The 26,721-nt window shown below is 36.0% G+C and overlaps 1 protein-coding gene across 5 annotated transcripts in view; it reads left to right on the forward strand.

Annotated features, from left to right (window-relative positions):
* Positions 1-26,721, forward strand: part of LOC149067623 (neurocalcin homolog) — a 124,115-nt gene that overhangs the window by 31,204 nt on the left and 66,190 nt on the right. Inside the window, exon 1 of one of the 5 annotated variants that reach the window (XM_089252538.1) lies at positions 18,654-18,921. The exons of the other annotated variants lie outside the window; for them this stretch is intronic. The gene's annotated coding sequence lies outside the window, so the exon portion shown is untranslated. Of the gene's footprint in view, positions 1-18,653; positions 18,922-26,721 lie in introns of those variants that run through there. 5 annotated transcript variants of the gene reach the window in all.

Consider the following 26,721-nt stretch of genomic DNA (forward strand, 5'->3'; position numbering starts at 1 on the left):
GATATTATTTCTAATTTGATAACGTACTTGTCAGTGTTAAATCTACGAAATTGTTCTAAATGTATATCCCCCTCAGAAAAACATGGCAAAGGAAAAAACATTTCGTGGGAAAAATGTGTTTTTATTTACGTACACAGAAGATCCATAGGGTTATATATACTCAAGGTTTCTAGCATATATACTTAATGGTTACTTTTTCTATCTCGAATCGGCGCACACACTCGGCATAACAGTGGCAGCGAAGGAATGGTGTCGTTTTGTATTTCTTCCGTATAGTTTCCGACTTGACATTACGTCAAAAACATTCAACGGGTCAAGTAAAATTGGGTGTTGTTTTTCCGCAAGAAAGTACAGTAATAGTAATAGGACACATTAGTGGCAACGTCACGACCGGCAGCGCTAATTCCAAACAAACATGAACTGCGTGAGGTTATCATAAAGGAAAACTGCATAGGACGTAGATGAGTCTCTGTGTTTAAATTATTTTTCAAAAAAAAAAAAAAAGATCAAATAAGATTTGTGAGCACTTGAAATTAAAACTTCAAACTCTTGTGAATATGCAATGTTAAAAATATAATAATAGTTCGTCTCTAATTAGCTATGAAAGCTTTTTATTTCTCGCATGCTATCCGCTCACGTGCATTTGGCCTAAGTCAGGGGTCTTCAAACTTTCAGACATTGCGGGCCAAATTGAACATTCCACGAAGCCCGCTTGCCACCAGGTCAAACCATGGTATTCTCAGTCATAAAACCAGGGTTCTCTAAATTATTGAACTATTGAATTATTTGCTCTGCATATATTTCTTTCATTAAATTTGAATTTTTATTTATTTTCGAATAACTTTTCATTAATTAATTCTTTTTGATCAATTATTTCTTTTATTAAATCTGAAATTTGTCCCGATAATTCTGGAATTATTTTTTTCCATTAATTTAAATTTTTCATCAATTATTAGTTTAAACAATTCTCAAATTACTCTTGCCAATTCCAAAAATATTCTCAATAATTCTGATTTCTATCAGTAGTTCTGCCAAAATCTCTTGAAAATCCCAAAATTTGACATCAGTATGAAGGAAAATTCATCTCCACTATATCGTGAAGTCTATGTGGATGCATATAAATTCTGCGCCAACATATAGCAGAATAAGATTCTATCATTACATAATGTGCATAACGGGTAAAAATATATTTCAGTGGCCTTTATATAGAAAATGTGTATCATGAAGACAAACTAACCCGATATTTTTAATCCGCTGCTTCTTCGCGGTTGTATCATTTGGCAATCTGTGAAAAATGCAATCATCTCTGTCACTGCAGTGTTTACAATAGGCACAAAATGCATTACTTTTTTTATAAAGGAAAAAAAAGACCTCAAAACGGTTTGTTCGATTCAATCATGGAATCGATGATTGAATACATGATTCATGGTGCTAGATTCGGATGATTTTTGGTTCCAATGCTGGAATCAAACGCATGGCTACTAGGATAAATGAACGTAAACAGATAGCATGCGAGAAATAAAAATCTTTCATAGCTAATTAAGGACGAACTACTGTTATGTTTCTAACATTACATGTTCACAAAGGTTTGAAATTTTCATTTCAAGAGCTCGCAAGTCTCATTTGATCATATTTTTTTTAGAAAAATAATTTAAACAGACTCATATGAACGTCCCCTATGGTGTTTACTTTTGTAATCTAACGCAGCTCATATTTGTTTGGAATCAGCGCTACTGGTCGTGACGTCACCCTATAGTAATTGAATTCTTATCAGTAGCTATATTAGCTTAGATCCCTTTCAGACGGAGCGGGTGCACCCGCGTCCGCGCATAGCTATGGCCCTCCCAGACGCCCGTTCTAACTCAAGTATTGCTGCCGGATTAGATTCCTTACAGACGCAGCGGAAGAGGGGAATCGCCCTCGTGCGGGCGAAATATTTCAGCGGGGTCCGCGTGGTGGGTGTAATCAAGCATTAGTTTCTATGCATCTCTTCGTGTCTTTTCACACACAACGGATCTCTTGCTCCCGCTATAGTGTTCTTGTGGACATCGTATCAATTAATTTTGTGTGATTTTTTCCTTGATTTTCATTTCAGTTTCTATTAATCTATTTTTGGTTGACTAGGTTTGCATAACACTTTGTTTGAAATTTTTTTTGAAGTAATTTTCATGTAAAACAGCTCTCCAAAAGAAAAACCGTCTGAACCACCTAAATTCCACTTTTTTCATTACTGAGGAGTGACCGAATACATTTGCCTAGTCTAATCACGCTTGCAGTTTCGAAAAGTGTACGAAAATCATTTTGCTTATTTGCAAATACACAGTAAATAAAAATAATTGCAGCTCTCTCACATGGGAGAGAGAGAGAGAGAGAGCTGCAATTATTTCTGGGAACTTTTTTCAAAAGTTGTAATTATATATACGATAGTACCTTTATAAAAATTCATTTAATGTAAATATGATTTTATGATTTTTTTAAATTATATTTTAATTTTCGATTTATAAATTACTTTTTATTTTCTGTCATCAAGTGATTTCTTTGTATGAAATGAAAAAAATCCTAAATTTTTTTGTCGTGTATACTAGCTGTTACCCGCGGCTTCGCTCGCGTGGATTTGGTAATCTGAAAATTATTTAGCGATGATTTTTTCCCCATACAATATTTGAAACTATCATGATCCCTTAAGGGGGGGGGGGTTAATTTTCAGAAATCTGGTCTTAGTGAGTGTCTGCATTATAAAATATAGTGCTAACAAATTTCATATTTATAACTTTGGCGGTTTCAGCGCGGTGCCATGATTGTTCCATATAATCTTTGAACCGCCTTATGACCCCCTTAGAGGTTGAAATTTGAAAATTCCCTCCTTAGGCTGACCATATTTCCTTGAGAAAAATACGAGAAATTCAGTTTCGAAATACGGGACATCGCCAATTATCGCCAAAAATGAAGACAAAAGGTAAGCAAAGTTGCCAACTCATGCTTAAATAAGATAAGTCGCCAATCGCGGAAAACAAACGTCACTTCAAATTTCAGTGAATTAAAAAGAAAAACATGTTTGAGATGAATATTATTGTTTGTAGTCGTAATTACCGTAATGCAATTTCTGAGTTAGAAAGACAATTTTAATCGTTAATTTGAAGAATAATAGTCAAGTTGGCTTCGTTGAAAATACGTGAAAAACAGGGACATTTTTGCAAAAAAGTTGGAACGGCCACAGAAACAAAAAACCGGGACTGTCCCGGGAAAAACGGGGTGTATGGTCACCATGCTCCTTAGTGAGTCTTTACATCATAAAATAAATTTGACTAAATTTCATATTCATAGCTTCAGCGAGCGATGATTGCTTCATACAACCTTTGAACCCCGCCTAGGCGTTGAATTTTGAAAAATCCCTTTTTAGTGAGTCTCTACATTACAGAATGAAAATACTGACCATATTTCATATTTTTCACTTCAGTGGTTTCGGCGCTAAATTGGTATGATTTTTCTACAGTATATATAAAAATTGTGCAATGCGTTTGCCAATTCAGAGTACTAAAAATTGGGTAAATCAATGATTAATCAATAATTAGTAATTTGAAAAATTTTAAATCTCTAATTAATTGTAATTGTTGCAAACAGCTATTGTTATGGAGTGTGAAATAGAATACGATCTAAATTGATTGCGCACTCCTGGTGCATTGTTGAAAATTTTCGGGAAGGAGGCCTTTCTCGAGCGTCTTTACCCGCTGTGTATGAAAGGGTCGGCAAGAGTGGATGGACACGCCTATTGACGCGGCGCGGGTGTACTCGCTCCGTCTGAAAGAAGCATTAAGAGGCGACGAAAATGATCGCGTGATGATCATAATGTTCATAATCGGAAATGATTTCGTAAATAATGTCTGCAACAAAGTTGAGAACCTATGAAAGTGCATAAAAATGGCCCAGAATATGCAATTGTGCCCGTACTTTATCTGACCGAAATGCAATTATTTATTTATTTTATGGCTCGAGTATGTCATTATATGCCACAAAAACATTATATAGGGTAGATGTCGCCTTTGAAAATTCCCTCTTAATAAATTTAAGTGGGACATAAATTGTAAAGAGAGATATTTGCAGTTGTGTACGTAAAAGATTTTTTATAATTCCAAGTTTTTTTTTAACATTAACTTATGTGATTTTCTGCCCACCAGTCTTTCTATTTGGCCCTCCAGTAAAGAAACAAAATGTTCACACTCGTCGACCTATTACTTTTTTTGTCAGTCATGGCTCCCGCCACAACGTTAGAAACCCTTTCTTCAAAGTTTGAATTTCTTATAAACTGGTGCGTATGATCCCATACAAGACAATGTTTCAGTGATAATCATAGGTGGAGATAAACTTGAAAAGCTGGGGGGCGTGTAAGGTAATGATGTCAATCCATACAAAGGATGTGCCCCAAATTGTTTGCACAGCATATATCTCTGCAACTGTTAACTTCAGAAACATACTTTCAATTACGAGAAGTTTTTAAATGGCTTACGTTTTCCAAGGGGTCAACATAAAATGTCAATTATTCTATTTTTTATATGTATGACCCCATGTGCTAAAACTTCCTGTCAGTGAAATGTAATTGCGGTTCTGAGAAGTCATTTACAAAAAAATGCAATATTAACAGAGATATTTGACTTTCAAGTTTTCAGCATTTATCGCCAGTGATTGAGGGCGTGGTTCACAAATTGCAAAATGTAAATTAAATTCAAAATTGTGAAAACTCTGTAATTGTCATAATAATAGTCAAAAAATGTAATTGCTATTTATTGCGAATAAAAAAATAAAATGAATGAGCTCATTCTATTTGTATGCAGCCCCCCTAAAAATCACAACTTTTGAGCCACTGAAAACTTGCCAACACAGTGATAAGTAACTAAATAGGGGCCGTTCAAGTATTACGTCATCATCGATGGGGTGGGGGTTTCCGATTTGCTGACTTTTGATGACAAAGTGGGGGGGGGGGTTGGATAATGCTTACATCATCAACCACCCTTTATGAAAATATGAGTTAGGATTCAGAGGGGCAGAGCTGATGACGAAATTTTGCTGAGGAGGGGGTCAAAAATGGCTAAAAATTTGCTTACGTCATACTTGAACGGCCTCATATATAAAATCACAAAGTTTTAATATCTCGATAGAAATTGCATTTAAAAATATGAATGTTTTTGCAAATGACTTTTCAGAGAGAGTTGTGACTTTCTACATTTCAATAATTAACACGGGGACTGTATAAAAAATATTTTTTTATTTGTTTATGTATACGACCCCTCAAACAAATTTTGAGATTTTAAGTAACTGTAAGTCATATTTAAAAACTTTTTGTAATTGAAAGTGTTTCTAAAGTCAACCGTTGCAGACATATCTGCCGTACAAACAATTTGGGACAGTCTGTATAAATAACGCATATACAGTAAGTACATTAGATCAGTCAGCTCCGTCATTGACGCTAAAAGGGGGGGGGGTGAGAACAGTGCCGTCTTAATGCATGGGTTTGCCCTCAAAAGAAGAGGGGGGCCTCACAAATATGAGATTTGGGTCGAAATTTTCGTGAGTGATGCTGTTAAGATGACTCAGAGTGAGTATATATATATGCCACAAATTATAATTGATCCTGTAATTATGAGTATGAAACGGCGATGCGTGTGCTATATATCCGTTTGATGTAGTCATACATCACATTGCCTAGTTTGGACGTCTAGAGGGACGTCACTACCAATCATGGCCCTCCAATCAGAGCTGAAGCCCGTGATGATTCTCATCGTTTTGTGTTTTTCACACTATAAATTCACTGTAGGGGGCCCCGCCAAAGATTCCAGCCTAGGGCCCTACTCCAGGATGTTTGGCCATGCTGCCAATTATTTTTTTTTGTTGCCACCATAATTTTTCCGTTCATACGCCTACATTGCATAAGATATATGTGTGTAACATTACGCAAGTAAAGTTTCTGTCCGGTTCCCCCCATTACATTCTCTGTTGAGTTTTCTATTATCGTTTAATTTTGCACACCGATTGGAGACTTTGGATGGCATTTCATAGTATTTGATGCCAACGTTAAATGATGACGCACAAAAACAGGATTAGACAAAAGTAGAATCTGGATGCTTTTCGGACAGACGGTGTTATATCGATCTTAAGAATCCATTTTCGGTGTTCTGTGATTGTGAGAGGCTCGAAATATTTTGATAATGACTCCCAAATATCACAGTCTCGATATGGGACCCCCAAAAGCAATAAGTTTTGTGGAATATATTTAATTTGTAAATGGTCCACTCTTGAATAGAAATATCGAACTACTGAATCAATTTTTCTCGACTTATTCCGCTTTGAAAACCACATTAATGATCTGACTTGTCCACTGTATTTGGTGACCTTGTGCGATATATTTGCGTGCTATACATTTTTGACGAGATACACATTAACGATTGACGCCATGAGGCATACGGAAAAAAAAGTATTTGCTTTTAGCCAATAAATAGTTTTTTTACGGTGGAGAATAAACTTGTGGTTTCCCAAACCCAAGGAATTTACTAAAAGTTATTTCTTTCGTTGTTAAATAAGAATCTTACCGGCTCTAAAACATTGCTTGCGTTTGTTTTCGTGAAGAATAACGTTCGATAAAAACTGATAGAAAATCTTGGCCTTTGGTATCTTAGATACAATCCTTTCTTTTGTGTATGTACACAGATTACAATAAAAATCACTAATGCATAATTTATATAAAAATATTTTTTAGGTCTCATTTGAGCTGGAATTTTAGCACATTTCATTCGGTTTTTATAAAATACGTTTTTAAATCATTTTAGAATTTTAGCTATATCAGCATTGGTCATTCAGAGCCGGAGAGTATCTTGTAATACGGGTTCGAGCATCTCCAGAATGAATTCAGAATGAAAATATCCCATATAAAGTTCAAACCGAGCACTCCATAGGTCTAAAACACTTCTGACGCTCCTGCATACGGTTAACCGATTTATGTCTCTTTAATATTTGGTGCTTCATTGTGATTTCATGCATGCAGGGCTAATTAAACCGGAACCTTCAGTTTTTGAGCCGATTTTAAAGAGCTGAAGGGAGGGGGGCAAACTTTAGTAGTCTGCAAATTTTTTGAAAGAACAAAAAATACCGTAATAAAATCGTCGAATTTCGCAATTGGGGGGGGGCAGCTAAATCATGTTTACCCCCCCCCCAACAACCTGCCTCTTACCGGAGGTTGGAACGTTCATCACTCTAACGGCTACCAGTTACCATTTGTATATAAATCTGGGGGCACAGTAGTGCCCCGCCAAGTCAAGCAAAGCAAACACGACCGTAACATTCTTTTCTGCAAGCAATTCGAGGTACTTTTGAGACTTAATATTGGAGTTGCTCAGCTACTTGAAACTTGCCATATACAGAGTATTCTACAAACTAAATTAAACCCTGAATTTCATACTTCTATCAGTTGCAATTAATGAAAAATTTGAAATTTCGTTATTTTGACACTGACTGACTCGTTCACCGATCATCAAAAATCCAAGGCACTTCTATCAGCCCTATAAACATGAAATTTGGTATGAAGGTAGTGTTTTTAGGATACAAAGCAAGGGAAAAAATCCGAAAAATTCCTCTCAGGATCGGAAATACTGGGAAATCCATAATAGTCTCCAAAAACAATGCCAAATGATTGCAAAATTTTCAATAATTGGTGAATTATTCTATATCTGCAGTGGTGTTAGGTCAGTGCTATGTCAATATTGAATTTAGTGTTAATTTAGGAAACAAAAATTTTATTTATTATTGCACGAATGCCACAAATTTATTTTCCTAAAATCACACTCCATATTCGATGAACAAAATAATCTAATTCTTATTTTTAATTTTATTTCATGGGTATAGATGATCGCGGAAAAAATACAAAAAAAAAAATTTTTGTGATTTTTTTTTGTGTGAATTTCGCGGATGTCTAAACTGTGATCAGTAGGTTAAAATAATGAAAATCAATATGAATTCGCCCTGTATGTTTGGTTAAAATGTACGTATTTGTTATACACGACAAAAATATGAGATGAGCATTCACAAATTTTTGTCACAGTTATAATATAATTTATAAATTTAGCATATTTTACGGTTTTAGTAAATATTACGAATTCGACTGAGCTACGATGAAAAACGGGCATATTTTTACCCATTTGCATCATAAGAGCATATATGCGCGCTAGTTTTTTATGCATAAGAACAAAATACTAGAGCGCATAGCCATAGCACGCAGTTATGGGCGGAGATACGGGGGCAATGCCCCCCCCCCACCCCAGCGTCAAAGGTGGAGTCGACTGATCTAATGTATATATGAATTGACATCATCGTGCCCCCAGACTTGCAAGTCTATCTCCGCCTCTTCACGCAGTTAGTGGAAAGTGATGATTGCAAATAGATTAAAGTATTTTTCCAGGTAAAGCAATAATAAAAAATTGATAAAAATGGAGGGGTTTGATTTTCAAATATATATATAAAGTAGTGGAGAAGTAATTAGACCTACAAAACGTAGACGTATTATTGCGATATCTTCTGACAATGACGATAGTGATCAAAATGTAAGTAATTTTGAAATATTTCTAACTTTATACAATAAAAAAAAAATTTGATGATATGGGCCAATTTTCCACTTTTCGAATGATGCAAATGGGTTAATAAGGGGGTCGGGCAGAAAAATTACTCGAATATAACCAAAATACGGATAATGCGAACACCCTAGTAAAGAGCAGAGGTGTACGCAGTACCCTCTCAAGACGATCAAAAATTCAAAAAATTCATATATTTCTGTAAAAAATTAAAATATCGAAAGAAAATACTTTTATCTGTGTTTAAGTCAGTTTCTGTCAATTTAAAATCGGTGTTTCTCAAAGTGGGCAATATCGCCCCCTGGTCGGTGATGAAATGGTCCGGGGGACGATAGAAGCAACGGATTTAATATACGATCCTATGGGTTCACTTGAGTTGGGGAGGGGGGGGGGGGCGATGGAATGAAAAGTTTGGAAAACTGTGATTTTAAATGCTTTTTAAGGGTAGGTAATTCAAAATATCTCTGGAAGGAATTCCTTATGCCCCCTTCCAAAATTTTTGTGCCCCTGCAAAGCTAGATCCTGCGCACGTCATTGGTAAGGTGGCCTTTCAACGCGTGGAATATATTAAACAATGATGACAAATATTTAAAAAATGCATAAAACGATGTCTAGAAAGTTCTTCCGAGTCAAAAAAAAAAGGAAGGCTGAGGTACCTACACAGAAAGAAGCGAAATCCCATCAAAAACATTTTATGTAAAAAATGCAGCCAAGTCTCGAGATTCTTTACCCGTAAAAAGTTGTGATATCTGATGTGAGTTTAAAGGCAGAATACACTGACATGACGTGAAATCACGTCACGTCAGTGCAGTGTATTTCGGCCTTTATGCTGTTGACACATCTCTGATTCACAGATCTCTCCAAGGCTTCATACCTTCAGTTGAAGAACATTTTGTGACTTGGCAAGTACGCAGAACGAAAATCTGTCGGCCGTTGGTTTCATTTTATTATACACAAATACAAATACAACGCCACAACAGGCAAAATGCCCAACGAGGTGGCTGAAATCACGTTCGACACGTTCATCAATAAAATTTAATTGAATAATTTTTATGTGGGAAATGGGAATACGTGTATTTACAGCCAGGATCGCAACTGTGAGGGACCAGAGGAGGTGCAAATTTCATTCTTTAACTTCTCCTTCACCATTACAAAGGGGCGCCAAAATGTGTGCTTGCCCGGCTGACCAAGCATCTAGTTGCGGCCCTGTTTACAGCATGACCTTGATTTTACATAACATGGTAAGTTGTGATATGTGCTGCGTCAAGTCATAAAATGTTCTTCAACTGAAGGTATGAAGCTTTGGAGAGATTTGTGATTCAAAGTTAATAACAGCATTAGACTTGGCTCTACATCAGATATCACAACTTTTTACGCGTAAAGAATCTCCAGACCTGGCCGCATTTTATACATAAAATGTTTCTGATGGAATTTTGAATTGTATGGTATGTATAACTCTCTCAAAATTTTTCGTTTCTGATGTTAGCTGGCCGGGACTACACTATAAAAGTTTGATAAAACTACTTTTATAAAACTTGAAAAATGCTACCAATAAGAGTATTCGTTACATTCTAGAAAATGCAATCGATGATCTTATTGGTAGCATTTTGCAAGTTTTATAAAAGAACTTTTAACAAACTTTTATTGTCTAATCCCGGCCTAAGAAAGATAAAATGAGGTGAATTGGTTCCTGAATCTAACTGTCTACAAAAATTACGTGGATTCGATAGATCGAAATGATATAGTTTTCTAAAGATTTGGGGTTCGAGTTATATAAAATAGCAGCATCGAATAATTGAAATTGCTCCGCATAAATTAAATATTTCAACATCAAAATTTGAAGGGGTGAATCGTGACTGAAGCACAATGTCGTATAAATTGAGAGATGTACAGTGAAACCTCCCTTAACGGACACTCCCCGTTAGCGGACACCTTCCGTTAACGGACACCTTCCGTTAACGAACACTTTTCTGATTCCGGTCCCGTGGAATAAGGCTCTAATGTATTCTCCCACTCCGCTCTAATGTCCACTCCCTGTTAGTGGACACTCTTGATAGCGGACAGTAAAATCAGGCAAACTCTAATTTTTTCCAAATTCTAATTTGTGAATTTTTGTTCATAAATCGATAATTTATCATATTCAACGATGATTATGTATAATCCTAAACTCGTATTGGTAAATATGATAACTCGTCAATTAGTTACTTGATTAACTGAACATAACTATGGTCCAGGATGCTGATTCCGAATGGTAATGTTGATTTTGTTTTCACATGTTAATATGTGTGAAGAAAGCCAACATAACTGATAAGGTTGTTATAAACGTTTATTTCTTCTTCACGCTTATTGTAATTCAATTTTTATTGCTAAATATGTGTAGAGCGCGTATCATGTACTGGTGAAAATAATTGGTTTAACAAAGAAAAGAAAGGTTATAAATTTTTCTGTATTTATCAGACTTTGCAACTTTATTTGGAATTATACATAATCACTGGTAAAAGGGACAAATATAGTGAAGTTTAATCAAACTTTCGTTATCAAGAAAGACGATTGATAATTATGCCTAATCACGGGTGTATTACTTTTACACACAATAACATGTAGGAACCAATTGCGACCGGAAAAAAAAGTCGTATAAATGTGAAATTCGAACAAACGAGGTTCTACTGTATTTGTACCTCCCCAATAGCAACCTTAAGGGCGGCTCTACTTCCGAGTTTTGTCTGTTGTTCGAGTGTTTTCAGTGTTTTTTTTCTTACGATAGTGTATCTTTAATCATATGGATGACATGTATCAGTGTTTTCTAATCTGTGGTCCGTAAACCTCGGGGAGGGGGTCCACGGGATCATTTTAATTTACTACCATTGCATGAATGATGCATTTAGTGTTGCGAAATTGTAATTTATTACATCAATTTTTTATTATATGCAAATTATAAAGAAAATTATCAACAGTGCATTTTGGATTTCATGGAAGGAGGGGGGCAGCTTGAAATTTAACTTTGCTACAGGAGAAGGAGGGATCCACGCAGGGCGTGTTTCTTGCATGGGCAAACGGGTCTCCTCCCCTTGCGCATGCCTCTGCCTTAAAAAAAACTATATAAGCGGCCCCAAAAGTTCATGTTTGCCCAGGGCTCAAACTTATGTGTTTTAGTCCTATGGCTGTCCGCTATCGAGAGGTTCTACTGTATAACGGCCGCAGCCCCTGTATAAACGTTTTCTATTTGGCTTCGTCTTTTTGTCGTGAGAAATTATTTCTTGGACACATATAGAAATAAGCTACGAGCATCGACATTGATGTGACAGTTAAATAGCCACTTCATCAAAAAGTTTGCGCGGATTAATTTATTTTCATCCTGATATATTTTTGTTAAGGTATCTGACTACGTTGGAGAGTACTTTTCTATAAAGTGGTACTGGAGTGAACTTAAATAACATTTTTTTGATAGAAAGTGTCCCAAATCGGTGAAAACAATTATAAATTTTGGACTTACCTATGTTATTTTCTATGAAAAAGTCTGTTTTGTCAAATTTTAAGAAAAATTCATTTAATATTCAAAAACGATTGCAAAAAGTTCTATAAATGGACTGTTTTGTTATATTTGTAGTGCATTCAGATAGTAATGGTATAGGTTAACTAACCGAAATTTTTAAAGGATTGTATCGTATTCTCATAAGTTACTCAAATTTGAGTTTGAGTGTACATGTGATTTTTTTGGAACTTCATCCTACATATTGTCAATAAAACACTAATTAGACAAATTCATGTGATAGACCTTAGATTTTAGTTCATAACCTCAACAATACATAGCAGAATATTATATTAAAATTTCGTAACGATACAATGAATAGATTTTTATAAATCATGTTTCAAACTGAAGTAAAATGTCAAAAATAGCATTCTTCGTAAAACTTTTTTTTTTACGGATTACTTGTATGTAAAAACGCAACACTAAAGTGGACGTAACTTCGATTCTAAGCATCCTATAAACAAAACAAGACGTTTTGGAATACCAATTGGCTTCCATAAAAAAAAATAGAAATCGATATTTTCTTCCGAAATGACGTTTTCAACGTAGTCGGATACCTTAAATTGAGTTCGTTATTTCATGTCATAAAATTTCATATTACGATATGCTTTTTTTTTAATCATTTAATGATCTCTTTCAAAGACTTATCATCACTCATAATTTTATATAATCGTGTTTCCTCTTAAGCAGTTTCATAGACGCTTTTTCTAATAGCCGTTTGGTAGCTCGCTTAATTGTCTTTCCTTGTAAAAATGGGCTAGCTTCCTTTTCGCGATAGTGCCATACTGGTAGGTAGCCCTAGTCTGAATGTCCTTGCTGCGCTTTTGCTCATGTTCGCATGTTTCTTTTTTTTTTTTTCGCTTATAATTTCATTCTCAACCAGGAAGTAAATGTATTATGGCGATTTTTTTCTATACCGACACGTCTTTTTCCTCCCTGCATGTGCCTTTGACGTAAAAATGGATTGATTGCTGCAAGGACAAAGTTGCTAGAAAGACTTAAGAGGATAACGTCGTTATACGACATAACGAAGTCATCATTCTGCCAGAATGATGACACATTATGTTTTTTTGAGGGACGAAATTAGAAAATAAAGGTTTTATTCTGTTGGCTTAAAGCTTTATCTCTGGGTATTCATTCTACTTGGTAATCTGACTCGATATCATGCTCTTGAAATGCCATGCCCTCCAAAACTGATGCTTGTTTTTGGGTCGTCAAGTCCAGTTTATTTAAGGAAATTACAAACAGATAAAATGCCATTATTTTCTATCTCTTGAACATTCACTGATATGATATTTGACTTTCAATCGGGCCGCCATTGTCAGACGCGGGGCCCAGTGCGAAAAGGATCACGGGATGATATAATTCGCCCCCCGTTGGAATTTGAATAATTTTTCATCCAATGGAGAATTACATCACCCCGTGATCATAACGAATTAGCAGGAATTATAATTATTTCTAATTCGTGAAATTGCATTAAGTTATATTATGTAGCATACAGTATTCATGAACATTTTTTTAGTTGAAGCTCGGCCACACCACAAATTTCTTTTAGGTAATACCGTCGACGCCTGTTATTAAAATTAGAGATTATGTAATCATTCAGGTATTTTTATCATTTTTGCAAAGAACGGAACGGGCCAGTATCATAATATGGGGGAAAATTCGGCTAGTTATCGGGACTTCTGATAATGTTAACGAATTATGGGAAGTTTTTGCTCATTCTGAAGTTGAAAGGTTTGACCAAACTTATTTTTTCTCCTGTAAGTTATTGTTATCAGGCTGCAAGACTATGTAGGAGTCTAAGAAAGTGTTCTTTCATCTCCCTCCTTCGTTGACAGAATTGCCGTTCCTGATTTCTAATCAGTCCGTAGTATTCTCTGTGGAGCTGCTTCTACAATGGCCTTCCTTCAGTGAAGTCAAATGTATGACAAAAAAAAGCCCTTTTCTTCAGTTCTTGGTCAGTTTCTTTCAGTTGACCAGATTAAAATCCCCCCCCCCCCCGAGAGAAAATTGTTCCGTTTTACCAACACTTGTTAAAAATTTCTCACTGGGCCAAGCGGAATATATGGTCACCGTACTAGCAAACGGATTTTTTTTTTTTCGAATATAGTTACCGTTCTGTTATTGTTATCAGAAGCTCCTAGTCCCGATTTGATCGCACTGGACTATTTTCTATTACGGAGCTTGGTGTGGCCGCAATTGATGCGCACAACCTTAAGGGCGGCTCTACTTCCGAGTTTTGTCTGTTGTTCGAGTGTTTTCAGTGGAGTGATTTTATGGAAGGAGGGGGGCAGCTTGAAATTTAACTTTGCTGCAGGAGAGGGAGGGATCCGCGCAGGGCGTGTTTCTTGCATGGGCAAACGGGTCTCCTCCCCCTGCGCATGCCTCTGCCTCAAAGAAAACTATATAAGCGGCCCCAAAAGTTCATGTTTGCCCAGGGCTCAAACTTATGAGTAACAGCCCCTGGGTTGCGGTGCTTTGACCTGTACTGCAGGGAGTCTGCAGTGCATTAGTCTTCACTACATGGGTCCGCCACATCAAAAGGGTCGAGAAATACTGGCTATGTGTATGTGTTTTTTTATCTAATGTTTTGCTGTTAACCCTTTAAGCGACACAGCATAAATCACTGAACCCGCTTCAGAGTGCCGTGTCCTTTTTAATAAAGCGGGCTTTATTCCGATCTTCAGCAAGTGCAAACTAAGGGGTATAGGAAAGAGTATTTCATTGAGAAATAAACTTTACAAAATATCTGGGCTTGTCACAATGCTAAAATAAGAGGCTTTTAAGGAGGCGAGATACGCGTCGAAATACAACTTGAAGTGTATTCCTTTTTTTCCTTTTTCGACAATAAGCTACACTTGAATTAGCTGGAGTACAGTGCAGCACGAAAGCCCAGACTGCTGATAGATTTTGTTAGATTCTGGTCAAGCTGAAAAAGTATGGATTTCAAGAATACATGAAATTAGGGTTGCATAAAAACCAAAACTTCGGAGAAAAAAATTATCGTACCTTAAAAGTTATAAGTACAAAATCAGATTTATGAATTTCGATATGCCACTTAGAACGTCACAGAGGCGTGTTTTTAATTGTTGCTATGTAAACCTCGGATGTTTTCATGTGTGTCGAATTTTTTTCACTATGCCAAAATCCATGCGATTCTCGGATGAGAAAGTACTGGAGATATAAATTCTTAAGTCGCAAAAATTAAATCAGTTTCTCAAATTTATTTTCAATTAAATCGATCTAGACAAGGTGTTTATGAAATTTTAGCACGTTATGAGCATCAAACCAAAATTACGGTCTTGAAAGACCCTAAGCGACCAGTTTACATGACGACAGAGAAAAACAAAGGCTGCTTCACAACAAAATTTCTCTATTGCTGAATAAAACATAAGAGGGAATTAAATATTTCGGGAGAAACTATTCACAGACGAATTCATGAAGTCGGCAAACATTATGTACTGTATTTGCAAAGAGGCAAAATGATTTGCGTACTCTTTTTGAAACTGCAAGCGTGATTGGACTAGGCAAATGTCGTATTCGGTCACTCCTCGGGAATGAAAAAAAGTGGAATTTGCAATCTAAGAAGTTGTGAAAGAACTTAATTCAGTAGGCAGCGAGATGGAGCTTCATTAAGCCATTCGCATCCTCTCTCTGAGTTCGTTACCTGTCCTATACTACCAAGCATCGATAAAGAAACGACTGTTTATCTTCTGAGCGAGTGGATTATTCTGTTCTTCGTAATAAGAGGTACTATAACGCGAACTATTCTGCTTTCGGATGCAAATCTGTTAATGATGTGAGGAGCATTTGGTTATAATGCAGTGACGACTTTGGCGTTTCTAGATAGGAAACAGAATTAATTCAAAAGTTCACTAACAAACTCTTGAAGGCCATTTATTACCATTTAAAGAAATCTTAAAAAGTCTAAGCTGAACTTTTTGTTTCTCAAAGTGTGCGCCGCTGCTCAAAGGGCGTCATCAACTTTTGTCAGGGCCATCGCGGTGAGCTAGAGATATTCATTTGTTTGCCTATTTATGCGTTGAAGTTCTTTGATAAGGGAAAATATCTACTAAACTATTCTGGGGAGCCGCGGATGAATTATGAATTGGGTAAGGTAGCCGCGGGTGACAAAAGTTTGTGAACCACTGTTTTAGCAGGATAATGCTTCCATCCACATCTCAAGGTCAACGAAAGAGGAATTTAGATCTAAAAACATCTCGATTCTGGAGTAGCCATCAGGACTGAAAACCAATGGGTATCTTGGCATGTATCGTGTATGGCAATGGAGACAATATTCGACGGTTCCAGAACCGATAAGCGCAAAGTCGTCGTTTCGCAATGCAAAAATCGTGGTTTGAGGTTTGTCCAGAAGTACCTAGTACCGTACTTTCTAACAAAGATCGTGTATTTGATGTTATTAAACGCGATGTTACATATGTTACTAAACTCCGTGCCTTAACCATTTTACGATCAAGGACGTAATATAACGCCAGTGGAATAAATTCAAACAAGTCTTTTCTTTCCTCTCTTTTCATCACCACGAAACTTTGTTGCAACCCTATGAAAAAAAGTTCTTTTCATCTCCGTGATGAGGAGGTAAAAAGCTTCTATATTCTAAGGTTAAATAGGTTCTATTATATACATGTACATAAGAGGGGGAAAGAAACAGGTAGGCGAAGGTGAAAAGAGAAATATACTTCATACTTACTATCTCTTATCTGTAAGTATTACAGATAAGTGAGAGAGTATAGTAATACACTGTTTTCCTTTCATTTGTTTTTTTTTTTCTTATTATTTTTCTATTTTTCCCCTTCCTTTTTGTAACGTACCATTACGTTAGAACAAGGTTATCAAAATTTGTATCGTATTTATCGCCGATTCTTCAAACAGAGATCATCCGAATTTCTTGCCAATCGCTTGTGAGCGAAGCGGTTAAATTTACTGGCATGCATTTTCATTTTTGTCGTCCGAAACATATTCATGCTTTCCACCAGAATTTTTAAATCCTTACTAATAAATTACTTAAAACTCGAAATCAGTGCTGTGACCAAAGTTTTGTTCTGCTCTGAAGAACCTTAGAAAAGTAGTTCTCCTAGAGGGGAAACCGAGGTTGATAGGTGGTGTATACACTTAATGTAGACAATGTAGTGTCACTTTCCTGTAGTGTAAGACGCTTTCCTGTAATTGTGTCTATTAGAACAAATGTCTATGGATGTTCCGAAAGAATTAAGTCCCAGGAGGTTGGATGGAAGTTGGAGGTTTGACATATGTATTTTATAGAGCTGGAAGGATGTCGATTTCTTCCTGAAGCTACCTATTACGATAAAAACCATTTCAACCGCACCCATATGATACATGTTTAAATGAACGGTGGCTTTGTCCTATTCTGTAAAGGGACTCGACATTTTCAGCTGATAGTAAATGTATAAAAAAACCCTGGAGAGAGAGTGGGAGGTAATATTTACTTTGGCTTCGACAAATAACCTTTCTCTTGTACTTATTACTTATAGATTCTAATGAATAGTTCGGGTAAAACAATTACATAGATTCATGAGAAGAAAATTTGATTTTTTGGTTTGTTGAAAGATTAATGACTCTCGGTATTCAATAAGTACTGTATACTATCGTGAATGTTATCTTATGCGTACAGTAATCTTCACAAAAATTTCGAACACGGTTAGGCTGAGAAAACATTGACGTTTTAAACTGATGAAATCGTACGTATTTAGTATGTTTTATTTACTTTTGTGAAGACGTGGCGCTTCTTTTTATCTAGCATTCTAGTAGGGCTGTTTTGGGTACTGAAAAAAGAGGTAAAATCCTATTTTACTTCTTTTTTTCTACTTTTCTCTATTCAAGTATCGTAAAATGAATTGAAATGTGTAATTTTATCCTTCCTCTCTAGGGCTTAATTATTAATGAACGAGTCTGTTCTGAAGACGAGTTTTGCTAATAAGTGTTACTACACTTTGAATGTGAGTGAAAACAATTAGTTACTTGTTTATGCAAAACAAAATGTGTTTTCCCCCCTTAAAAATAGGAAACTATCAAATTTTACAGTGTTTTGATTCTTGTTTACATTTATGTAGGGACTTTTATGATTCAAAAATATGTGTGAATGTTAAATAAAATCGGTTCAAGTTTTCGGTTTCTTTTCAGAGAATTTTCTGTTATAAAGGAACACGAAAACACGTTCCGAATTCGTCTTTAGTGAAATCATGGAATTTAAATACAATTTTCGTTATCTACATTCCGTGCATTTTTTTAGTTGCATAATATATTTTGCAGTTTTAACATGAAAAGGAGGGGGTTCCACACAATCCTATGGCAACGCCGTCTGATATATTTTTGTTTTTCCGCATGGAACCACTAACTTCTAGTGTGAGTGGCCGCGCGCGAAAAACTTCTGCCGCAGTGTGTGCCGGTGCTTGGCGTTGTGGATCGATTCTGGTAGCTGCTGCTGTGCTGTGTGTTCTTGAGGGCTGCATTCTGTGCCTGCAGCCGCAGTCCCACGGCGACCACCAAATACCATTGCTTTCCGCCCGCGATATACTACACGAAGGAGGGTAACGAGCCAGCAGGCGCTGAAAGGATATCAAGGAAAAAAAAAACTTTTCTTTTTTTTTCTTTTTGTCTTGCTTTCTGCATCTGAGAGACTCGTTAAAACTCGTGTCCCTGGTTTGCTGCTGCTGCACGAGAGCATCACTACTCTTTTGAAGATCAACGTAGCCAGCGCCAGAGGGTGGAATGTCCTGGGTTTTGTTACAAATCCAGGTGAGTGTGGGAATGATATTTGTTTTGATCCGCTTGATTGTTTTACCTGATTTGCATAAGCATCGATTTGAGGTGTAGGTCTTTTTTTTTCTTTTTTTTTTTGTTAGATTTCATTCCTTATCATTACTTTTTTTCTAGATTCCTTACAATTGACATTTCGTAGATGTAAAATAGCATTATTGTGCTCCGGATGGTATTTATGCTGTTCATGTGCGTTGCAGAAAGAAGTCACTATCACTACGGTATTATTGGGAATGTGTGTCAATCTTAATTTAAAGCATTTCATTTATTTTAAACTTTTTGATTTAACTTAATTCCTTTTTTTACTTGGCTTCGTACAACATGAATCGATAGAAAATACCGTACTTTAAGGAAAAGTAAGTGCAAAGTAAAACTATTTGCCAAGTGTGATAGAGAGAGTGCATACGTTGAATTTTCCATGAAGTGATATAAAACATTTTTTTTAGTAGTACAAGAATAAGGAGTATTTTTATTTTTTAAAAAGCAAATGTGTGTGTGTGTGTGAGCACTTTAATTTTTCGATCAATTTTTAGATCACACTTTTTTTGGGAAATTTCACTCAAGTCGAAACAAAACAGGTACCGTTGCTTTCCATCTTGTAGTCACTTGACTATCCTATCGAATACGCTTAGAGCATTCATCTCTAAGCTTTGGGTGACTAGACTTGCTTTAATCGTATGATATACAAAATGATTACTATGAAATAAAATGTTTTCACAAAAATGACTTCTTGCAGAAGGTCCAACTAATTGAACACGTTATGATCATATGGGAATATATTTGTTGTGTGAATATTAATACACTCGAACTCACTTATAACGAACAACGGATATTACGAATTTTTACATATAACGAAGTTTCCTGTGAATTTCGTATTGCTTATCAATGCTATTTTTGATTGCTGAAATCTGTGCTCGTTATAAACAAGGTACGCCTATAACGAATTTTCAACCCATTTTCAAACATGGTATTTCTTTGTAATCTTATATAAATCTTCTATCTGTAAATTTACCTTTCTGCAATGGATAATGACTCCTTTCTTTCCTTGGAAAGAATTTTAGTAGGGCTTGTTTGGGTACTGAAAAAAAGAGATAAAATCCTATTTTACTTCTTTTTTTTCTACTTTTCTCTGTTAAATCCAATTTTGTTTGCAGAAATCCTCATTCGAAAGAAAGAATTGAGGTTATTTATTCCCAAGTATCTAACCTCAACCAGCGGTTCTCAACTTTTTTGACTCGCGGAGCCCTTTTCAGTATATAATTTCTATGGCGGAGCCCTGTTTTACTCGAGGAACCCTTTTTTGTGCATAATTTTCATGGCAGAACCTTGTAGGCCTCTTATTTACTTATCTATCAAATTTACTGATTCCTTTTATTTTTCTCGATTCGCCGCGGAGCCTCTGGGATGCTGCGCGGAGCACCGGTTGAGAACCGCTTCTCTGAACCACTTTTAGTGCACATTTGCCATTCTCAAGCTAGATTCCGAGATTGGTTGCGATGTTGATTAATTGCAAATTAATGTTGAGAATATCCAAGTGCGGAACGCTACTCATTGCTTCAAAGATTTTTGCTATACAGCTTGTCGAAAGCCAAAAATGGAAAAAGGAAGTGAGGTTGTATTTGTATTGTATTCGTTGTATCAAACAAAAAAATTCGTTGTTACTTTCTTTAAACGGTTCGAAAAAATTTTCCGGTGATAAAGGCATTACATGTTGCATTCTTATTTGGCAAAAATGATTTAAATGCAAACTTTTCAAAGTCCACAAAAGTATCAAGATAAAATCAATGATTGTGACACATTTTTATTGATGCATTTAACTATACGTGAGATTTTAATTAAATTTTTAATCGTTATTGAAATATTTTAACCTATTCATTTTAAGAATGCTCAGATTACTGAAAAATATATATCGTGCAAGTTAAATGTTTTATTTTGCTTGAACTCAGGGGTGGCTCGAGCTTACCTGTCGCCCCTAAAGGCGACCGTGGTTGAAGACTGACAGTCAAGGGGACCTCGAGATAAACTTGATTTCAGAAGAAAGCCGCACACCATTGTTTACTATGCAAAATGCTCGTGAGCATACGTCCCGCTTTTAAGCTGATTTTTCTTCTTTTCGTCCGGAATTAATTTACCATTCTTAATAATGCCAGATAACTTAATCCTCAAAACAGCACTTTTATTATTATTATTATTATTATTTTTGGTGAGCCATCATCACTTATCCTGTAAAGATGATGTATAACGAGGCTATTTTTATTAAGAAATTTATTTCAAAGGTGTTTCTGGTACTCTAGGGACCAGACAAGTGGTAAGCCGAATTTTTCCTTTGCCTTTATTTGACCATTCTGGGAAAAATTCTAGGTGAGGGAACCAAAATGCACATTTGCCCCATTCGATAGAGTACAGGGGCGGCTCGTGGGCCATGGGACCCATTGCGGTTACACGGGTCGCCGCTCAAGAGGGGTGCTAAATCCGAGGTGAGTGGGTGAAAAAAGTTTTATTGGCCAAAAAAAGTCAAAGAAAATTATTTCTGTCCGCTCTGAAGGGGTGCCAAATCCGAGATGAAAGGGCGAAAAAAAATTGTAAAGGAAAGGTATGACCTACAAGGGTAGGTCTGAAAGGCTTCCAGCCTAGGGGCTCGGGATTCTATCCTTATCATTTTTCTTTTTTTCACACTATAAATTAACTGTAGAAGGGGGGGGGGGTATGAAAAATCTGTCTTGGAAGCCCACGAAAGATTCCAGCCTAGGGGCCCTGACTCCGGATGTAGGGGCTATGGGGGAAAAATGTGCAAGAAGCGCAAAAAATAAGTCCCGCACGGGTAGAGATTTTGTTTCGAGCCGACCCTGATAGTCATCAGTGGTTTTCAACCGGTGCTTCGCGGAGCCCCGCGGCCGCTCGAGGAAAACAACAAAAAAACGGTAAAATTGTAAAAAGTAATTATAAATATTTTTAAATAATAAAAAGAAATCAGTAACTTTGATAATTAAATAAAAAATGTTCCTACGGGGCTTCCCCATTATGATATTATTGACCAGAAATGGCTCAGCGAGTCAAAAAAGGTTGCTGGCTTACATACTTGTTTCTGGTATTACAGTCCCAGGCCATCCCCTCAAGTTTTCTCATCTTCCTTGTCGAGGTATGACTCAAAAGTGTGATGTCATGTGGATTTTTACTGTATGAAATTTTTAAAATTCTGGACTCTCAACAAAAGTCTACGCTGCCGCCCCTTACAACCCGCCGCCCGGGTGCACCCTCCCTTTAGCCGACCCTGCTTCAACGCATCATTTTTGAAGCCGGTACGGATATAACGAAGTTCGCGTATAAAGAATAATTTCGCTGTTTTTTTCGACTTCGTTACAAGCGGTCTAACCCGCTTATAACGGGAACATGGAAGTTTTTTCATGTCCTGTTAATTTCGTATTGCTTGTCTGTGTTATTTTGATTGCATATAACGAACACCGATTTCAGCAAAGTATGCTTATAACGAATTTTCACCCGGTTTTCACATAGGAATTGTCAAGAATTTCTTTGTAATCTTAGGTAAATTTCAAATAAGGTTTAGATTTCTACAATGCTTACTTACAGCTGATAATGCTCAGATGAGATGGCGCTACCCCCCCCCCCTCCAATTGTTGCTCCTAAAATATACTTCCATTCTAATATATGTATATTTATCCTTCTTAACGAAACCCAGGGACTTTTCTTCAAACTCCCACCCCATCTCGTCTGTAAACACCCCAAAATTTGTTAATCGTGACAGTACCCAGTTGTCCGGGGAAAATGTTATATAAATTGTGTGTGTGTGTTTTTTTTTTGACTCAAAACGAAGTGTTCCTGATTCTGCCACGAAGCTGGGCTGGAAGGGATCTTCCAGCCCAGAAACGGGATAAGTCCAGTGGCAAAGTTCTGGCGTTCATTCATTCAGCTGATAATGCCCCCTTTTTTTTCATCGAAGACATTCTGTTTAGGGCATTTATGGTTTTTTACCGATTTCCATTGATTTCCATATCACTTGAAGAAAATCTTATTAGTAAGAAACGAAAGGTTATTGATTTCAAGGACCTCAACCTCCATAACACCTTTTAGCTACATTTCTCTCTCTTCTTCGGACGTTAGCAGCAGTGGTGGTGGTGGTGTCACGTGCGAGTAAATTTGAGAATGTCCAAGCGCAAAGTGTCTTCATTTTCTTTCAAAATTGAAGCTAGACAGTTGGTACAAAGCCAAGAACGAACAAAAAGTGAGGTATCGAAGAAATTCGCAATTACACTCGAAGTTCCTCATCCACGATTTTGAGGAGAAAAGAGGAATTGAAGAAATATTCCAATTCAGAGAAAACGAATCCTATGATCTGTTCGTCTGTAAACTAAGAGATTCAGAAAAAGAACTCATGTTGAAATTGAGGCAGCTTTTTTTAAATTGTTCAAAAAAGTGAGTATAAAATACGTATGTTTCACTGACCTTGCTAAAAGAAGACTAAAAAAAATATTTAGCATGTTTATTAGGCAGAAATTATTTTAACACTAAGCGTTCAACGCCCACTGTCATCATATAGGAAAAAAAAACTAGCAGGCAGCGATCAATATTTTCGTCCACGTATTAAATTATGTAAAATTTCAATCAAATTTTCAACTTTTTTAAATAACAGTATTAATTTAATATGATAATCTATTTTTAAAATGCTTATATTACCGAAAAATGATTATGTTCTTGTAAATTATGTAACCATTTGTTTAAACGCATAATTTTCCAGGCCGGTGCGGATATAATGAAGTTCGCATATAACGAAAAACTTTGTTTTTTTTTCTTTCGGCTTCGTTGTAAGCGGGTCCGACTGTATTTGACATCCATATTTTTTATGAGCATCTTTTTTCAGCCACCTCTTTGGGCAATTTGCCTGCTGTGGCTTTTGTGTTTGTACTCGTATTGGTATGTCAGTAGGCTTCTCTCAAGTCCTAAAGCAGAATGTTTTGCATTGTTCTGCAACGAACCCTCATCAGACTGAAAATGTTCTTCGGTAAAAATTCCATTATTTGGTTTTTTTTACATAAGAATTATTTTCTCAAAGTTTTTACATAAATTGTTCTGCTACGGATGTCGCAGTTCTCGGCATATTCTGGTTTGGGGCTTTCAAGCGGCTAATTTTGTTTTTAAAGCAGAATGGTGACATTACCAACTACTGTTTCATCAATGTTACTGGCCATGTTTCTTCATTTTGTAATGTTTTTATGATGTTGAATAAGCTAAACTTGACGAAACACAGCACGACTGCTCGTGAACTTTGCAGAAATAGAAAAGTCCAGCTGTTTTTGTTTTTCTTCTCTTTTTTTTAATGTGGAGCTAAAAATTGTTTCTCCTTGTTACTGGCTTTCTCATGTTTTGGCTTTGGTCAGGCTATTCTATTTTCAGCAGAAAAAAAACCTTAAACTTTTCTCTCCTCCTACACACACACAGAGACAGACAACGAACGGGCCAGTGCATAATGCCACCTTCTGTTAAAACTCGTGTAGAAGTGCCTTTTTGTGTGCGTGTGTGATCGTCTTTTCTGTCATTTGTTTCAAGCCGCCTGTAGCTTGAATGAGTTATTTCAGTGGTTTTTAGCGGTTATTTTAGTCGTTTTAGAGCATAAGAGAAATATAAAACTTTGAAAGAAGCAGTTGTTTCTAAATCTAATCTAAAAATTATTCCGAAAGTGTTATTATGCCGTAATATTAATATTGTCGACTTTTTCTTGTTCGGTTATTTTCTGTAGCTTCGGATAGTTTGGCTATGGTCAGAGAATTTTCTCTCCGTCTAGGCATTAGTTCGAAGGAATTTAATATTGCGATAACATGTGTCATTTGACGTTTTTTTCTTTTCTTTTTGGTGCGTATAAAGTGATTTTGTTATCTCCGGACTGTGCTGTGTTCGTGCCGTTGCCTAGGCAACTTACAGTAATGAATACCATCATTCAATTGTTTTCGAATGTTCTTCCGGATGTTTGAGCACTGATCAATTTTAAGGATAAAAACAACGTCATTCTGCGTGCATTATTATTTCTTTATTATATGCAGAAATCGGCCTGTTCAGAATTTACCTTAATGTCATAAGTAACTGTATTGAAAGACTATTTTCCTTCGAAAGTTAAAAGCTCATACGTAGTGATGTTGAAACTGAATTTTAGTTTGTTGCTTATATGAACAGGAAAACGAGAAAGTTGTGGGTGAAAAAAATGAAGCCTGTGTGTAGAATCTGAGAGTGTAATATGAGTTTTAAAACACATTGAAAATTAATAATTGAACTAAATTATTTGAAGCCAATAAAACCATGTATACTTCTTCCAATAAGGCTTTATTTTCTGAAAAAAATTTCATTTTCTCCCCGGTGTATATCGCACGTCTTTGTAACTCTGATTGTTCCCGTGTAACACATTTCGCTTTAATAACATCAAACTGGTGATTTACCGTATTTTGTCTTTGTAACCTAATAATAAAAAAAAAGATTTGCAGCTATGATCAAAATGTAACTCAGGTCCATTAGATTAAATGTTCAGAAAGAAAACATTGGCTAGTTGTTTTCAAGTTCTGTGGCTAAATTATATAAGTTTTTCTGTTTAATATCGATCGAGCTTCATTTTCTTATCGTTAGAAAAATTTTCAATTTCGACCACCTACTATAATATTTTTTAATTAGGTAAATAAGAATCCTTATCATTTATGAAATAAAACGATTCAAAATATTTTGAATTTACTTTGATGACATTTGTATTCGATGACTTCAAGACCTTCATTGAGTTGTATCAATAAATTCAATAACGGCATTCGTATCATTTTAGATGCAAATTGAGACAAATGAATTAGTAATAAAAATGATAATAATGCCTGTTGTTGCTTTTTATCGATCTTCGTCGTTCTTCCTGTTACTTATTTAATGAAGTGTAGTTTGTTTGAATGACGTTCATAGAAAGCGGTGGCTTCTGAAAATGATTGGAAAGAAATATTCCTACCAACTCTTCTCACACGCTTGCATCTACATAACATTTTAATGTGAGTGAAACAATGATCGTGACAATTTTTCCTCACGTGGCTATTATCTGTAACCGGATTTTGACAGGTAGGTGGCATTTCTGTCTACTTAGTAATAACATAAATATCGAAGAAAATTGGAACCGAAATACACTTCCGTGTCTTGTCCCTGTTTCTCGAACGTTAGCTGTTATTTTACTTTCTTCATTTGATAGAATAGAAAAAAAAAATAGATTCATTGCGGACGATGTCGGCCGTTAAGATAGCGATTAGCACGAAAGCGTAACGTTTTTATTATAAAATATTTTTCATTGGCACGTTCGGTGAGTTTGTATTTAAAAGCGTATTCATTCGAAAAATGCACGTGGAAAATACCGTATTTCCTGGAATGAGTGTCGCAGCAAAAAAGTTTCGAAAACATTACTTAAAAGGCTTGCAGCGTACAGGTATATTTGTGATTCAAAAAGCAAAATTCAAAAATTTTTCAAATCTTGAAAAAAATTGAGTATGGACATTACTCTTAAATATCGATTAATTTAATTGCATTTTCATCATTCAAAATCGACTGAGCATTTAGAACGCAATTTTTAACAAACAAGAAAACATTAATTGCATGGAAGTTTAATTTTATCATGGACTAGTGTAGCGGATACACCTATGTTGCGTTTACGTTAAGCTTAGATATACTTTTCTGTTTTTCTTTTCTAATACTGCGGCACTTATTCCGACAAATATGTTAAGTAATTAATATGAGGTTTCAAGAAAATCATATCTC

Source organism: Pholcus phalangioides, unplaced genomic scaffold (assembly GCF_987345545.1).
Source record: "Pholcus phalangioides strain wild (caught in Gottingen) unplaced genomic scaffold, Ppha-v1.0 ptg000029l_1, whole genome shotgun sequence".
NCBI classification, from domain to species: Eukaryota; Metazoa; Arthropoda; class Arachnida; order Araneae; family Pholcidae; genus Pholcus; species Pholcus phalangioides.